We start from the raw sequence: 18,465 nt of genomic DNA on the forward strand, positions 1-18,465 counted from the left end.
ATGAACTGAAGTTGTTGTAACAAAAGAAAACCCATTCTTCACACATTGTGGTATTCCATTTTATAAGAATGACATATTTTACCTTTCCTTACTTTTTATTGTTGGCTTAAACAAAAGAGTAAGAATGGTGCATTTCAGATTTCTCCTAATCAAACTTTTATGCTTTAAGTGTTCTTTCATGCCCTTCAGAATGGCTATTATTAAAAAGTCAAAAAATAACAGATGCTGGCAAGGTTGTGAAGAAAAAGGAACGCTTTTACACTGTTGGTGGGAGTGTAAAATAATTCAACCATTGTGGAAAACAGTGTGGCAATTCCTCAAAGACCTAGAGGCAGAAATATCATTTGACCCAGCAGTCCCATTACTGGGTATATACCCAAAGGAATATGAGTCATTCTTTTACAAAGATACATGATATGTTCATTGCAGCACTATTCACAGTAACAAAGACATGGAATCAACCTAAATGCCCATCAATGATAGACTGGATAAAGAAAATGTGGTACATATACATCATGGAATACTATGCACCCATAAAAAGGAACAAGATCATGTCCTTTGCAGGGACATGGATGAAGCTGGAGGCCATTATCCTCAGCAAACTAACACATGAACAGGAAACTAAATACTGGGTGTTCTCATTTATAATTGGGAGCTGAATGATGAGAACACATGGACACATGGTGGGGGGAAACAACACACACCAGGGCCTGTCAGAGGGTAGGGGGTAGGAGGAGGGAGAGCATCAGGAAGAATAGCTAATGGATGCTGGGCTTGATACCTATGAATTGGGATGATCTGTGCAGCAAACCACCATGGCACACATTTACCTGTGTAACACATCCTGCATATGGACACCTGAACTTAATATAAAAGTTGAAAAAAAAGTGTTCTTTAACAAAAAAATTTAAAATCAGAAAGTTATGTAGTAGTTTTTGATGAATTTATTCATAAATAATTTATTATGTATATGATACACTAGCTGCTATGGAGGATATGGAAAAGATAAAACTCCTTGTTAGATTTAATGAGAGAAAAAAATCAAAACAAAAGCTAAATAATAATAATGCAATATGAGTGTATATTAAACTACCATCAGACCAGACTAAGATTCCAACTATAGGTGATTTGCCTGTGCGTTAAAGTTTGAGAATTACTTTTCTAAGAAACTGAGACCTCAGGGTACTTTCAGATTACATCAGTTTATTAATGCAATTGTCTGATCGTTAAAACACCTAAAATAAGTAGGGACTTATTTGCCATTACTAGGTGTATTTTCTCAATGGTAGAATTTCTAATAAGCTTGATGGTAACGGGCCAGAGTAGAATTCAATATTATCCACAAATAATTTTCATGCCAAGGAAACATGAATAGTGTCAGATAAATGGTTCAACAAGGAATTTAGTGAAGAATGATGGCTGTATGAACATAAGATCAGAGAAAGCATCATAGTAGATATGTATCTTAAAGACTTTGATTTGGCAGAGAGGAAGAGAGGACATTCCAGGTGGGAAAAAATGTATGCAAAGCCTTGAAAATGGGACTGCCTAAAGATACAGGTGGCACTACGTCACAAATATGGAGGATGTGGGAGGAAGGGGCTCAGAAGTTAGAATTTTAGAGCACCAGCATGACATTTACAATTCGTCCATACATATACACACACAATATATACATGTGCATGTATACTGTCATTTATTTATATCTACAATGAAGAGACTGAACTAAATCATGGATTTCCTAACACATTAGAAACACATAGGGTGCTTGTTAAATTATAGACTTCTAGGCCCTGCCTCGTAAGTGATAATTGCTAGGAATGGGGATTGAGATTTTCAGTTTTAATTCCTTCTTGATTCTTTTACTCTACCATATTTGGAAATTGTTTGAACTTAATAAACTCTTCCAGCTTTAATATTTTAAAATCTCTATGTTTAGAAAATAATAAGAAAAATTCTGGAGCTCAGAATTTTACATAATTTTGATGAGATTAAAAAGGAAAGTTTAGGCAAGTTTCTAAAAAATAAAATTAAAGAGGTTATCTATATATTCTGGAAACCACAGAAAGCCAAGTCTGTTAGTAATTCCATAATTTCTAATATACATTTTTGTATAAATATATAAAGTCAGGCTAACATAACTTTTTAAGACGGGGGAAAGAATATAATACAAAATTTTGTTGTTTATTTTGAATATTATTGAAAAGAATAAATTAATATTATTTCTCTAAACTTTGCATTTATATATATATAAATCAATGATATTTTGTTACAAGCCACTTAAAAATTTTCATATTTTAGTACACTGGCTTGCAAGCATTTAATGAAGCCATTAGCCGTGTATTTTCTACATAATATTGTGTATGTATATTTCTCAAAGACCTCTTAAGAGAAAACATGTGTAACAACTATACTGAGTGTGCACAAGCCATATTTTTTCAGCCTAGGCATTATTTTTGTCAGTGAAAATTTGATTTAATGAGTGCTGCTTTCTGATGACATTCTCTACTGGATGCCATGGAGATATGCAAATGAAGTTAAAGACATTGTCTTCATTCTCAGGGAATTTACAATATAATAGGGGAACAAAATGCAGATGAAAAGACATAACAACACATGCAAAGATGACATGAAAACAGATACAAATTAACGTAATACAGAACATCAGTGCTAAGAGAAATGGAATAATGGAATGATCAGTGTGGAGTAGAGCTATTCAAGTGAACTTGATGAAGAAAATTTATTTAAATGGATGTTTAAGAGAGGCATAAATATGGATCAAGAGGAAAATAGTGGAAAAGATATTCTATTCAGGGAGCATAGCAAGATTCTAGAGAACAAAGGATTGGAAGAAAGAGCAAGTAATTTAACAATTGTTAAAAGTTATGAAAGTTATGCCCAAATAATAAGAATGAGATACAGCATCTCAATAGACACAGAAAAAGCTTGTAATAAAATCTAATGTCCTATCATGATAAAAAACCCTCAATAAACTAGGCATTGAAGAACATACCTCAAAATAATAAGAGCCATCTATCACAAATCCAAAGCCAACATCATATTGAAAAGGTAAATACTGGAAACATTTCCCTTGAGAACTAGAACAAGACAAGGATGGTAACTCTCAACACTTTTATTCAAAATAGTACTGAAAGTGCAACCCAGAGCAATCAGGAAAGAGAATGAAATGAAAGGCACCAAAATAAGAAAAGAAGAAGTCAAGCTACCTCTCTTCACTGATATGATTCTATACCTAGAAAACCCTAAAGACTCTGCCCAAAGGCTCCTGGAACTGATAAACAACTTCGGTAATTTTCAGGGTACAAAATCAATGTACAAAAATCAGTAGCATTTTTATATACTAATGTTCAAGTTGAAAGTCAAATCAAGAACGCAATGACATTTATGATAGTCACACAAGAAAATAAAATACCAAGGAATACATCTAACCAAAGAGGTGAAAGATCTCTAACACTGCTGAAAGAAATTATAGATGACACAAACAAATGGAAAACATTCCATGCTAATGGGTTGGAAGAATCAATATAATTAAAATGCACATACTGCCCAAAGCAAGCTACAGATTTACTACTATGTAATTTTTCACAGAATTAGAAAAAACTATTTTAAAATTCATATGGAACCGAAAAAGAGCCCAAACAGCCAAAGCAATCCTAAGCAAAAAGAACAAAGCTATAGGCATTCAATTACCTGACTTCAAACTATACTATAAGGCAACAGTAAACAAAACAGTTTGGTATTGGTATAAAAACAGATACATAGACCAATGGAACAGAATACAGAAACCATAAATAAAGCTGCATACCTATAACCAACAAAATCAACAAAAATAAGCGATCAGGAAAGGGCTCCCTATTCAATAAATGACAAGGAATAACTGGCTAGCCATAAGCAGAAGAATGAAACTGGATCACTCCCTTCCACCACATACAAGAATTAACTCGAGATGGATGAAATATTTAAATGTAAGACCTCAAACTATAACAATCTTAGAAGAAAATCTGGGAAACACCATTCTGGACATCAGCTTTGGGAAATAGTTTATGACTAAGTCCTCAAGAGCAATTGCAACAAAAAGAAAAATTGACAAGTGGCACCTAATCAAACTAAAGAGCTACTGCACAGTAAAAGGAACTATCAACAGAGTAAACAGAAAACCTACAGAATGGGAGAAAATATTTGCAAACTATGCACCTAAAAATAGTCTAATATTCAGAATCTATAAGAAACAATTCAATAAGCAAAAACAAATAACTCTGTTAACAAGGGCAAGGGCAAGGGGCGAAAAAAATTCTTTTCATTTCTCAAAAAAAGACATTCAAGAAGCCAACAAACATATGAAAAAATGTTCAACATTGCTAATCATCAGAGAAATGCAAATCAAAACCACAATGAGATACTATCTCACACCAATCACAATGGCTATTATTAAAAAGCCAAATAACAGATGCTGGCAAGGCTGCAGAAAAAAGAGAATGCTTATACACTGTTGATGGGAATGTAAATTAGTTCAGCCACTATGGAAAGCAGACTGGAGATTTCTCAAAGAACTTAAAACAGAACCATCATTCAAACCAGCAATCCCATTACTGGGTATCTACCTAAAGTAAAATGAATTGTTCTACCAAAAAGACACACACACTTACATATTCATGGCAGCACTATTCACAATAGCAAAGACATGGAATCAACCTACATGCCCATCAATGATGGATGAGATAAAGAAAATGTGATATATATACACACCATGGAATACTACATAGCCATAAAAAAGTATAAAATCAAGTCCTTTGCACAACATATATGGAACTAGAGGCCATTATCCTAAGTGAATTAACACAGGAACAGAAAATCAAATACCACATGTTCTCACTTATAAGTGGTAGCTAAACATTGGGTACTCATGGACATAAAGATGGCAACAATAGACACTGGACTACTAGAGAGGAGGAGGGAGGAAAGGGGACAACGGTTGAAAGACTAACTGCTGGGTACTATGTTCACTAACTAAGCAACAGGATCAATAGTTCCCCAAACCTTAGCATCATGCAATATACCCATGTAAAATGCCTGCATACGTACTCCATTAATCTAAAATTAAAATTATAAATAAAATAAAATAATTACATTAAAATTTCAAAAAAAAATCAGATACATAACTCCCTTTGATTCTGTTTAGAGTGAACCTTTATTCGTTAAAACATTTATTTACAGCTGGGTGCAGTGGCTCACGCCTGTAATCCCAGCACTTTAGGAGGCTGAGGCAGGTGGATCACTTGAGGTCAGGAGTTTGAGACCAGCCTAGCCAACATGGTGAAACCCCGTCTCTACTAAAAATACAAAAATCAGCCGGGCATGGTGGTGCATGCCTGTAATCCAAGCTACTCAGGAGGATGAGGCGGGAGAATCGCTTGAACCCAGGAGACGGAGGTTGCAGGGAGCCAAGATTGTGTGATTGCACTCCAGCCTGGGCAAGACTCCATCTCAAAAAAAAAGAAAAGAAGAAAAACATTTATTTACCACTTTACATGGAATAAGGAGACAAGTTACCAAGAACTTTATGAACTTGAGTTGTTGTTTCAACATTCACCGAAAACCAGTGGTGAAGCAATAGTGAAATATTGATAAAGTTTTAGAAAAAAACAAAAAAATAGTGTTTGACCTAAGATGAATATTTTTAAAAGTTTGAAGTCTACCTCAGATATTGCTATGGTTTGAGTGTGTCTTCAAAAAAACATGTGTTGGAAAAGTAATCTCCATTGCAACAGTATTGGGAGGTGGGGCCTAATGGGAGATGTCTGGGTCATGACAGAACCCCCTTCATGAAAAAATTAATGTCAATTATGAAAGGTCTCAAGAGTGAGTTTATTCTCTTGCTCCCTCTTGCCCTCTCCTTGCCTTTGTGCCATGGAATGACACAGCAAGAAGGCCCTCACAAGATGCCATCCCCCTGATCATGGGCTTCCCAGCCTCCAGAACTAAGAACCAATACATTTCTGTTCATTATAAATTACCCAGTCTCAGATATTCTGTTATAGTAGCACAAAATGGACTAAAACAGACATTTTAAAATATAGCTCCATTGCTCTTGCTGTTACATTGCAATAACTTTTGAATGGATAGGCAATGATTTTAAGCTAAAAAGATTACTTCAAAAGATTTTTTGGAAACTAAATACAAAATATTGGTATATCCATGTCTATAATTAACTTTATTTTATTACAGAAATCCACATTCATAGTTTAAAAATAAAGCTGTATTGGAGTTATTGAGGAGTGACATCAGCAACGTGGTGGAGACTGGTTCACATCAGAGCAGTCAAATATATAAATCAAACATTGACAGAATTGAAGACAGAAATAGACAGCAATAAAATAACAGTAGGAGAGTTCAATATCCCACTTTCAATAATGGACATAACATCCAGTTAGAAGATCAATAAGAAAACAGAGGTCTTGAATAACACCATAGACCAAATGGACATAGTAGACCTATACAGAACATTTCATTCAACAGCAGCATAATACACATTCTTTTCAAGCACACATAAATTTATTTCCAAGGTGGATTACATGTTAGTTCACAAAACAAGACTTCAAAATTTTTAAAAGATTGAAATTATATCAAGTATCTTTTCTGACCACAATGAAATAAAACTAGAGGTCAATTACAGGAGGAAAACTGAAAAATTCACAAATATGAGGAGATTAACAACACACTCATGAATGACCATTGAATCAAAAAGGAAATCAAAAGAAAATTTGAACATACTTCAAGACAAATGAAAACAAAACACAGCATACCAAAACTTATGGGATGCAAAATCAGTGCTAAGAAGTAAGTTCATAGTTATAAATGCCTGAATTTTTAAAAAAGAAAGATCTCAAATGTGTAACCTAACTTTACACCTTAAGGAAATAGAAAAAGAACAAACTAAGTCAAAAGTTAATAAAAGGAAGGAAATAACAAAAATTGGAGTAGAGAAAACAGAAAAATAAGCAATGAAACTAAGACTTGGTTTTTTGAAGAGAGAAAATTAATAACCTGTTATCCAAACTAAGAAAAAAAAGAGAGGACTCATAAATAAAATCATCAATGAAAGAAGAAACATTACAATCAATACCATAGATATAAAAGAAGCATAAGATACTATTCTGAACAATTACATGCCAGCACAGTGGAGAGCCAAAAAGAAATGAATAAATTCCTAGAAACATACAACCTACCAAGACTAAATCATAAAGAAACAAAATCTGAGCAGACCTATAACTAGTATGGAGATTGAATTGATAATCCTCCCAATCGAAAAAACGAAAGCCCAAGACCTGATGGATTAATTGGTGAATTCTACCAATCATTTAAAGAATTAGCACAAATATTTCTTAAGCTCTTCTTAAAAATTGAAGAGGAGGGAACACTTCCAAACTAATTTTATGAGACCAGCATTGCCCTGACACCAAAGCCCAACAAAGACACCATAAGAAAACTACAGACCAATATCCCTGATGAATATAGATGCAAAAATCCTTTAAAAACTACTAGCAAATGGAATCCAAGAGCACATTAAAAGGATCACACACCGTGATCAATTGAGACTTATGTCTAGGATGCAAGGGAGATTCAACATATGAAAATCAATTAATGCATTACACAACATTAACAGAAAAAAAATGAATATCACAATTGTCTTAATAGATGCAGAAAAAGCATCAGCCAAAATTAAGCACACTTAATGATAAAAACTCTTAATAAACTAAGAATAGAAGGAAATTACCTCAACATAATAAAGGCCATACATGACAAGCATACATTATACTTAATGACAAGCTAACATTATACTTAATGGTAAAAAACAGAGAGTGTTTTCTCTAAGATCAGAAATAAAGCAAAGGTGTCCACTTTTCCTACTTCTTTTTGATATAGTACTAGAAGTCCTAGCCAGAACAATTAGGCAAGAAAAAGGAATAAAAGACATTGAAATCTGAAATAAAGAAGTAAAATTATCCCTGTTGGTAGATTACATGATTCTATATGTAGAAAATCCTAAGGACTCCATAAAAATTCTTAGAACTAATAAACGAATTCAGTAAAGTTGTAGGATACAAAATGGACATACAAAAATGAGTTGCATTTCTATACACTAATAACAAAATTTCTGAAAACAAAACTAGGAAAAATTACATTTACAATAGCATCAAAATAATAAAATATCTAGGAATAAACTTAACTAAGGAGATAAAAGACATGTGCTGCAACCTACAAGACATTAATGAAAGAAATTAAACAAAATGTAACCAAATGGAAAGACAGGTCATGATTATCTATTGGAACACTTAATATTGTTAAAATGTCCATTCTTCCCAGAGTTATTTACGGATTTTGTGCAATCATTATCAAAATTCCAATGACTTTTTACAGAAATGGAAAAAACAATTCAAAATTTATATGGAACCCACACACAAAAAGTTCACGAATGGCTGGATAAATCTTGAGAAAGAAGAACAAAGCTTGAGGCAATACTTTCTGATTTCAAAATATTTTACAAAACTACAAAAATCAAAACAGTATAATATTGGCATAAAGATTGACGTATAGACCAATGGAACCGAATGGAGAGCCTAGAATTAAATCCATGCATATATGCAACTGATCTTCAACAGTGATGCCAATAATGAACAATGGGGAAAGAATCATCTCATCAACAAGTGATATTGGGAAAACCAGATATCCTCATGCAAAAGAATGAAATTGGATTCTTACACCATACCAAAAAAAATTAACTCCAAATGGATTAAAGACTTAACAAAAGACTGAAAACTTAAGAAAATTTAGCAGAATAACTTCATGAAAAAAATTACAAAAAAATTAACTCACAATGGATTAAAGACTTTAACAAAGGACTGAAAACTTGAGAAAATGTAGCAGAACACCTTCATCAAAAAATTAACAAAAAAATTAACTCACAATGGACTAAAGACTTTAACAAAAGACTGAAAACTTAAGAAAATGAGGCAGAAAACCTTTATAACATTGGTCTTGGCAATGATTTAATGGATATTATACCAAAAGCACAGTCAACAGAAACAAAAATAAACAAGTGGGACTAAATTAAAGCAAAACACTCTTGCACAGCAAAGGAAACAATTAAGAGACTAAAAAGATAACCTATAGAATTGGAGAAAATATTTGCAGGCCATGTACTTGATAAAGAGTTAAACACCAAAATATATGAGGAATAAATATGACTCAATAGTTAAAAAATGAATAACTCTATTAAAAATTGGGCTAAGGACTTGAATAGATATTTCTCCAAAGAAGACAAACAAATGGCCAACGGATATATGAAAAAATGCCCAACATCACTAAACATTAGGGAAATGCAAGTCAAAACCACAGTAAGATGTCACCTCACACCTATCAAGTTCGTGGTTTAAAAAAAAAAAAAGACAATAAATATTGTCAAGGATAGGGAGATACTGGAACCCTCGCACGCCGTTGGGGGAAATGCGAAGTGGTGCAGCCACTATAGAAAACAGTATAGGGGTACCTCAAAAGCTTACAAAGATCACTACCATCTAAATCAGCTTCTGGATATTTATTCAAAAGAATTGAAATCAGAATGTTGAGGATATATTAGCATTCCTATATTCATTATAGCATTATTCACAATAGCCAAGATGTGGAAACAACATATATTTTCATTGTAAGGTAAATAGATAATGAAGATGTGATACACTGGAATACTATTAAGCCTTAGAAAAAGAAGGAAATTCTGCAATATACAATAACATAAACTGTGACTTTTTTGTTTTTTGTTTGTTTGTTTGTTTGCTTGAGATGGAGTCCCACTCTGTCGCCCAGGCTGGAGTGCAGTGGCTCAATCTCGGCTCACTGCAAGCTCCACCTCCCGGGTTCACGCCATTCTCCTGCCTCAGCTTCCTGAGTAGCTGGGACTACAGGTGCCCGCTACAACACCTGGCTAATTTTTTTGTATTTTTAGTAGAGACGGGGTTTCACTGTATTAGCCAGGATGGTCTCGATCTCCTGACCCCATGATCCGCCCGCCTCAGCCTCCCAAAGTGCTGGGATTACAGGCATGAGCCACCGTGCCTGGCCCATAAACTGTGACCTGTTTTATCTTTACAAAAACTTTAGAATTTTTTTCTTTATTCCTATTGTTCTGAAAGTTTACGATGGTAGGCCATGAAATGAGTTTTCATTATGTATGGCACTTTTCATGGAAAGAAATTCAAATTTGAATACTTGGTATTTTCTCTAGGGTCATTCAGAACTTCCTGCCTAGATACATTACTTCAGAAATTCCAGAAATGAAAGAGGTGATTAAGGATCTCACAGTGGGGTATAAAGTCTTTCACTAAAAACCATGTTTTCAGCTGCTTACCTCACTCCTGTGTTCTTAAATGCCTAGTGTCCCCTTCTCCTGAATAAAACAATAGTCTCTAGAGAGTTGAGGAAGATCTATCATTGCTCTCTGCTATAAACTGAATGTATGTGTTCCTCCCAAATTTTGATGTTGGAATCCTAACCCCCAATGTGATGTAGTAGGAGGTAGGACCTTTGGTAGATAATTAGATCATGAGGGAAAAGCCTTCATAAATGATATTGACGCCCTTATAAAAGGACCCTAGAGAGCTTCCTCACCCCATTCACTTGAGAACACATCAAGATGAACGAGGAAGTGGGCCCTTATCAGACACTGAATCTGCCTGTGTCCTGATCTTGGAATTCCCAGCCTCTAGAACTGTGAGAAATAAATTTCCATGTTTACAAAACACAAGTCTATGGAAGTTTGTTGCAGCAAGCTAAAGAAAGCATGACATTATCCATAACACCTAGGCCTTCCAATTGATGAATCTCTTATAGGCTCTGCACAGTGATTGGCTTACATCAATAGGCCCCCAACTATAAGCATTTAGATGGTAATTCAATTTATTCAGTTACCTTTCTTCCATTGAATTTACAGCTTCCAGACATTTACTGAGATCTTCCGTATGCTGTAGTCTCATTTCTAATTCTTTTGTCCTTGATTTTTAATATTTTTCTGACCTTTGATCCTATTTGACAGTTTTAAAAGAGAGAGGAAGAGATGGTCAATCTCTTAAGAAATGTAGCAAAAAATACAGAAATTTCAAAAATAGTTAGGTAATCTATAACACAGACTGAATATTTTTTATCCAAAATGCCTGGGACCAGAAGTATTTCAGATTTGGGAATATTTGCATACACATAATGAGACATCTTGGGATTACCCAATTGTAAACATGAAATTTATTTTTTACACATCCTATTCATATAGCTCAAGATAATTTTATATAATATTTTAAATAATTTTGTACATGAAACAAAGTTGTGACTACCACTTATCACATGAGGTCAGGTATAGAATTTTCCACTTGTGGCATCTTGCCCCCTCTCAAAATGTTTCAGATTTTGGAGCATTTCAGATTTCAAATTTTTAGATTATGGGTGCTCAGCTTGTACTTACCTATTTCTTCCTGTAGTTTAAGATTGCAACTCTTAGATTTCGTATTCCTATAATTTTCCAATGATGAAAACTATTATGAATCATGGACTTATAAGATTAGAAGAGGGCTTGGAAATTAATTTTACAGATGAGTTAATGGCAGAACCAGAAAGAGAATATTTACTTCAGTATTCTAGTTAACAGTATTAGGTATATTAGCACAGAAAATTTCACTAAGTAAAATGAAGAAATGCATTGCTCATTATGCCAATATGAGAAATATAATTGTCTAAATTGAATTTGAAGGCAAATGAAGTTATGTACAAGAAGATTATTTGCCTTAATGTACAAAATCATTTCAAACCCATTTAGCACAAGAAAGAATCTGACAAAATAAATCCAGCAAACAACTCAAAACAAAATATTAATAAATGAGTTTATAATTTAGAGCAAAAGCTAGGCTACAGAAATAAACAGTCCCCAAAATATAGTGGCTTAAAAAACATAGACATGTATTTTTATCCCATGTAACAGTCACGAGTGAGCAGTCCAAGCCAGCTGAGTGGTTTTACTTCTCACTATCATTCAGGGACCACATTTCCTTCCACCTTGTAGTTCTTCCAACACATCATCAAGGATCATCTATGTTCCAATTCTCAGACAGGTGAAAAAAAATGAGAAAGCAGGCATTCCATGTTTTAAGGCCAAAATCTGTTAAGAGGCACATTTTGCTAGCATTGCATACTATGCACAAAGTGAAACGTAGCTGCATGGTGGTTGGGAAAAGAAGCCAGTAGCTGAGCAGCCATATGTACAAGAAGGGAAGTATGAATTTTTGCTGCAGAAAATGGGAAGAATATATTTTAATGATGACTGGCTGCCTCTGACACAATATACTACATTTCATGATTCAAATAAACAAATATCTCCAAATGATAGCACTTAAAGCTATCAAATATAAGCTGAAAGGAGCAAATGCATACCTTTATGGTGGAAGATTAAGTCAAGTAACTTTCTTTTTTTTTTTTTTTTGAGACAAAGTCTCGCTCTGTCGCCAGGCTGGAGTGCAGTGGCACAATCTCAGCTCACTGCAGGATCCGCATCGCGGGTTCAAGCGATACTCCTGCCTCAGCCTCTCAAGTAGCTAGGACTACAGACACATGCCATCACACTCAGTTAATTTTTGTATTTTTAGTAGAAACAGGTTTTCACCATGTTGGCCAGGATGGTCTCCATCTCTTGACCTCGTGATCCACCTGCCTCGGCCTCCCAAAGTGCTGGGATTACAGGAGTGAGCCACCGCACCCAGCCAAGTAGAGTAACTTTCTAAAAAGCAATTTGATAATACTTATTGAAGCTGTAAATATTATCATGTCATTTGGGCCAATAATATCAATCTTAAGAATTTAGACCTACGGGAAAAAGAACGAATTCAAAATATATTCATTTAAGAATTATTTATAGTAGTGAAAAGCCAAATATATATATATAAAAAATTGTGAGAATGTAGACAAAAAATCTTAATAGTTATCCCTGGATGACAGGATTATTAGTGACTATTTTTAAACTTACACGTTACTAAATTTTCAAAAAAAATTTTTTTTTTTTGAGACAGGGTCTTGCTCTGTCACCCAGGCTGGAGTGCAGTGGTTTTGCAATCTCAGCTCACTGCAACCTCTGCCCCTGGGCTCAAGCGATCCTCCCCCCTTAGCTTCCTGAGTAGCTGCGACCATAGGTGTGCACCACCATGCCTGGCTTTTTTTTTTTTTTTTTTGTATTTTTAGTAGAGACAGGGTCTCACCATGTTGCCCAGGCTGGTCTCAAACCTCTGATCTCAAGCAACTCACCTGCCTCAGCCCTCCAAAGTGCTGGCATTACAGGCATGAGCCATACCTGGCCAAATAGTTTTAAAGAAACAATCCACCTACTTTTTAAATGAATGGGATCATACAATGAATATATATTTTTAAAATACATATTCCTGTAGTTACATTTACTACAGAGCTTAATGATTGCTCTCCAGAATTTTGTTTCTACGACTTGGGATTGTCAATTCTGGAAAATGTATGTCATATTCTCTTAAGACTACTTTTCAATAGTTGAAAAGTAATGCCATTTCACTGAAATAAATGTTGTTCTTAAGAATAAACTATTGGTATGAATAATTGTCTTAGTCTGTGTTACTATAAAGAAATACCTGGGGCTGGGTAATTTAGAAAGAAAAAAGATTTGTTTGGTTCACAGTTCTTTAGGCTGTACAAGGATCATGGCACCAGCATCTACATCTGGTGAGGGCTTCAGGCTACTTCTACACATGGTGGAAGGTGAAGGAGAACAGTCAATGTGCAGAGATCACATAGCAAGAGAGGAAGAAAGAGAAAGAGAAAGGAGGGAGGCACTGGGATGTTTTATATAATCAGCTCTAACAGAAACTATTAGAGTAAAAACTCACTTATTTTTTTTTATTTTTTTTATTTTTGGAGACGGTGTCTTGCTCTGTCGCCCAGGCTGGAGTGCAGTGGCGCAATCCCAGCTCACTGCAAGCTCCGCCTCCCGGGCTCACGCCATTCTCCCGCCTCAGCCTCTCCGAGTAGCTGGGACTACAGGCGCCCGCCACCACGCCTGGCTAATTTTTTTGTATTTTTAGTAGAGATGGGGTTTCACCTTGGTCTCGATCTCCTGACCTCGTGATCCGCCCGCCTCGGCCTCCCAAAGTGCTGGGATTACAAGCGTGAGCCACTGCGTCCGGCCAAAACTCACTTATTAATGTGAGGATGGCACCAAACCATTCATACCCTTATGGAATCTGCTCCCATTACCCAAACACTTCTCAGTAGACCCCACCTCCAACATTGGGGATGAAATTTCAGCATAAGGCTTGGAGGGATTATATATCCAAATTATAGCAATAGTAATAGATATATGTGATACAAAAGTGGTATAGAAATAAAAACAAATTTAAACAAAAGTAGACCTTTTGAAGTCATTTGATCTGCTATTTTCACTATTTTTTGTTATTAATTGCTAATTACCTTCGTCTAAGACTACTTAGCTCATGCTTCTTGTCCTATCATATAAGCGTTTCTGGATGTAATTCAGCAGATGCTCTTTTGCCTTCACTTGCTAATCTGACTATCCTTTTTTCTGAAAGTTTAAAACTTATAATGTAAGTTTGAACTATTTAAACTTGAATTAATTTAGTTACAAAACTGTGGCATCAAATTTCTCACCAAGTGAAAAACTTCTCTTACAAGGAATTTGTAATTTGCCTATTTTCCACAATTCTATTGATTTCAAGTACAATTAAACTTAATGCTAATCTGACACATAGTAGTTCTCTTAATTGGAAAAGTAAAGTAAGATTAACACTGAATTTTTAATTTTAGACCTGTAAGAATCTAAATGTATTATAAAAATATGAATTTGGACAATAGACTTAGCTGGGAGGTGTATGCAGGATGTGTTGTGCCAAATGACTATGAGTGCTTATTCAGCCCTTTCTTTGCAATAATACCCATGTCTTGGGATTTTTAAATGTTCTTATAATTTTAACTCTAGAAAGAGACCATAATTTGTTGTTTTGTATATTAACCACTGGAGTATAAAAGTACTTTCACTTATTATTTTTTTCTCCCATATTGCTTTGTAAAACATACACTATAATATAAAAGTTTCATCATTTTCATGTATTTTTCACTGATTCTTGTACTAAAATAAAAAAAAAGACATGAGATGAATAAAGATAAAGATCGGATAAATATACCAAACAAGAGAAAGCTATTGTTGCCACATTAGCATAAGAAAAAATAGAATTCAAATGGAATTTAATAGAAATTAAAAGGCTATTTTATGACAAAAGGAAAAGTACCACAAGATTTGATAGTTATTCACATTTATTTACCCAATAATAGATCTTCAAAATATATAAAACAAGAAAAACCTATAGAACATCAAGGAGAAATTGTTGAGTCCACAATTCTGGTAGGAAACTTGAATTTTAAAATCAATGATTGTAATAAGATCGTTGTTAAGCTTAACTAATGTACATGCAGTATTTTTTCAATCACTCATGTAAATTTCATCATGTGCTAGACTAGAAAGGAAGTCTCAGCAAATCCAAAATCTAATACAATTAGGAGCTCCAGTGGGGCAGTCAGTTAGCGCATTGTACTGATACAAAATCTACTGCAATTAGAAATGAAAACAGAAGTCCATCCCCTACTAACACATGCACACTTACACACACCACTGAGGGAGCCCTTATACCTTGAAATTTTAAAATTCACTTCTAAAAATCAACTAAAGAGAAAATTAAAATAAAATTTATAAAATAATTATGACAAAATTAGAATTAAAATACTTCATATCAAACTTATGGAAAAGGAATTTCTGTTTGAAGACGATAGCATAATTTTCTCTACTTGCTCTCTTAAAGCACTCAAAAAGTGATAAAGAGTATATGAAAGAGGGATCCCATTTTTTGTGAACCTAATAGACAGTGGAAACTCAAATCATAATACCAATGTAAAGACTACCAAAAGCAGTGACAACCAAGGAAGAGTGCAGGAGCTTGAGGAGAGAGGATGCCTGTGCTATAACTCTCAGAAGGGCTGGTGCCAAAGGACATTTCTCCAAGCTGGAGTATATACCCTCTAAGCTGCAAAAGCAGAATCCAGTTTTTTGTAATAGAAGGAAACAGGTCTATGGGATCATGACAGGAGCATCCCTGGACCTGATTTACTACCAAGAAGTGGAGGAGACAATGCTGAATAAATGATCTGTTAGATAAGCCGAATTTATAGGAAGCAGTCTGTGTTAGTCTATTCTCACATTTCTATAAGGAACTACATGAGACTGGGTAATTTATAAAGAAAGAAGGTTTAATCAGCCCATGGTTCTGTGGGCTGTACAGGCTTCTGCTTCTGTGGAGGCCTGAGGAAACTTACAATCATGACAAAAGGTGAAGGGGAAGCAGGCACATCTTCACACCGCTGGCAGGAGAGAGACAGAGAGATAAGGGGTAAGTGTGACATGCTTTCAAATAATCCCAGATCTCATGGGAACTCACTCACTATCAAGAGAACAGCAAGGGGAAAATCTGCCCCCAGGAGCCAATCACCTCCCGCCCAGTCCCTCCCCCAACATTGGGGATTACAATTCAACATGAGATTTGGGTGGGGACATAGAGCCAAACCATCTCACAGTCTCATAGCCTTTTATATCCCTTTCTCTTAATTTGCTGGCTAGGAAGGAAATGGACAAAAGAACTCAAATTTGGAACTTTAGCTTATAATGAAAATTTCTTTCAGTTTATAATGCAGCTCTTTATTTATTTTCCCATACACAAAATTTCCACAAAAGATAATCCAAGAGATCCAAGAAAAATCAGGATTAATGTTAAGATAATAAAATATGGGGATGAAGGAGAGAAAAAGAAAAGGGGAAAAAATGTCAGATAAAGCTAAAAAAAAAAAAGGCCACAGATGAAATATTGTGACCCATAATTTTGCATGAATTAAAATAGTAAATAATAATTTTTAAAAACATCTATTTATATAGCACAAAGCAGAGGTGCAAAAGCTTAGGAAAGAGATGATAAAACAAGAGCTGGCAGAACCCAGAAATAAAGTGAAAGAAAATCACAGAAACAAAGATAAAACTGGAAACATCACTAAGAATAGACACACCTAAAATTTCAGTAAGGGATATAATGAACCAAAATGAGAAAGGTGAGAAACTAAATTTAACTAGTAAAAAAGTGATGAAGAAAGAGGAAGAGGAGGAAAGGAAGAGGAGGAGAAGACACTTTACTGATTGAAAGGGCACATCATATCTCAAGGGGAAAAATTATACAAAATGGTCAAATTGGGTCATATTCTAGCAAAATTACTGGACTTGAAACATAAATTTTATTGTGATAGCCAAGAAATAACATCAAATCACTCAAATATAGGCTGAATATATCATGTAACTTCCAACCTTTTGAATAGATGTTATAGATCATTATGCCTAAACAACAGGCATAAATTGAGACTACCCTACAAAAGCCATTAAAGGAGAAATTCAAGATCAGACTAGTCCCAAACCTTCTGAGTCAACACTCAGTACAAGAAAGTAATTGGTCATTGCCTATAAATTACGAAAGGAAAGAAAGTGCCACTTAAGAAAAAATTATACCTGGCCATTCTCCACTAGACATTTTTAAACAAAAATGTTGTTCGTATAACCATTTTTGAAAAAGAAGAAACAATTAGATTAAGACTTTATCCAAGTAAGAGTGGGAAAAATATGGTGGGGAATATTGATTGAATGTAACCATAGGCTTGAGACTAACACAAATGTGCAGTTATGGTTACAGAATCACGTGAAAAGGCTACAACCCTTCACAATATTGGAATGAGATCTCTCACTAAAATTGAGAAGTGAATTGGTTGAAAATTTGGAGAAAAAAATTGAAGCATACTGATAACTTCATCTTATTTAGCTGGAATTTAAGATATACTACATTAGAGAAATGCAAATCAAAACCACAAGGAGATACCATCTCACGCCAGTTAGAATGGCGATCATTAAAAGTCAGGAAACAACAGATGCTGGAGAGGATGTGGAGAAACAGAAACACTTTTTACACTGTTGGTGGGAGTGTAAATTAGTTCAACCATTGTGGAAGACAGTGCAGCGATTCCTCCAGGATCTAGAACTAGAAATACTATTTGACCCAACAATCCTATTACTGGGTATATACCCAAAGGATTATAAATCATTCTACTATAAAGACACATGCACATGTATGTTTATTGTGGCACTGTTCACAATAGCAAAGACTTGGAACCAACCCAAAAGTCCATCAATGATAGACTGCATAAAGAAAATGTGGCACACATACACCATGGAATACTATGCAACCATAAAAAAGGATGAGTTCATGTCCTTTGTAGGAAAATGGATGAAGCTGGAAA

The sequence above is a fragment of the Nomascus leucogenys genome, chromosome 9, assembly GCF_006542625.1.
Source record: "Nomascus leucogenys isolate Asia chromosome 9, Asia_NLE_v1, whole genome shotgun sequence".
Classification (NCBI taxonomy): Eukaryota; Metazoa; Chordata; class Mammalia; order Primates; family Hylobatidae; genus Nomascus; species Nomascus leucogenys.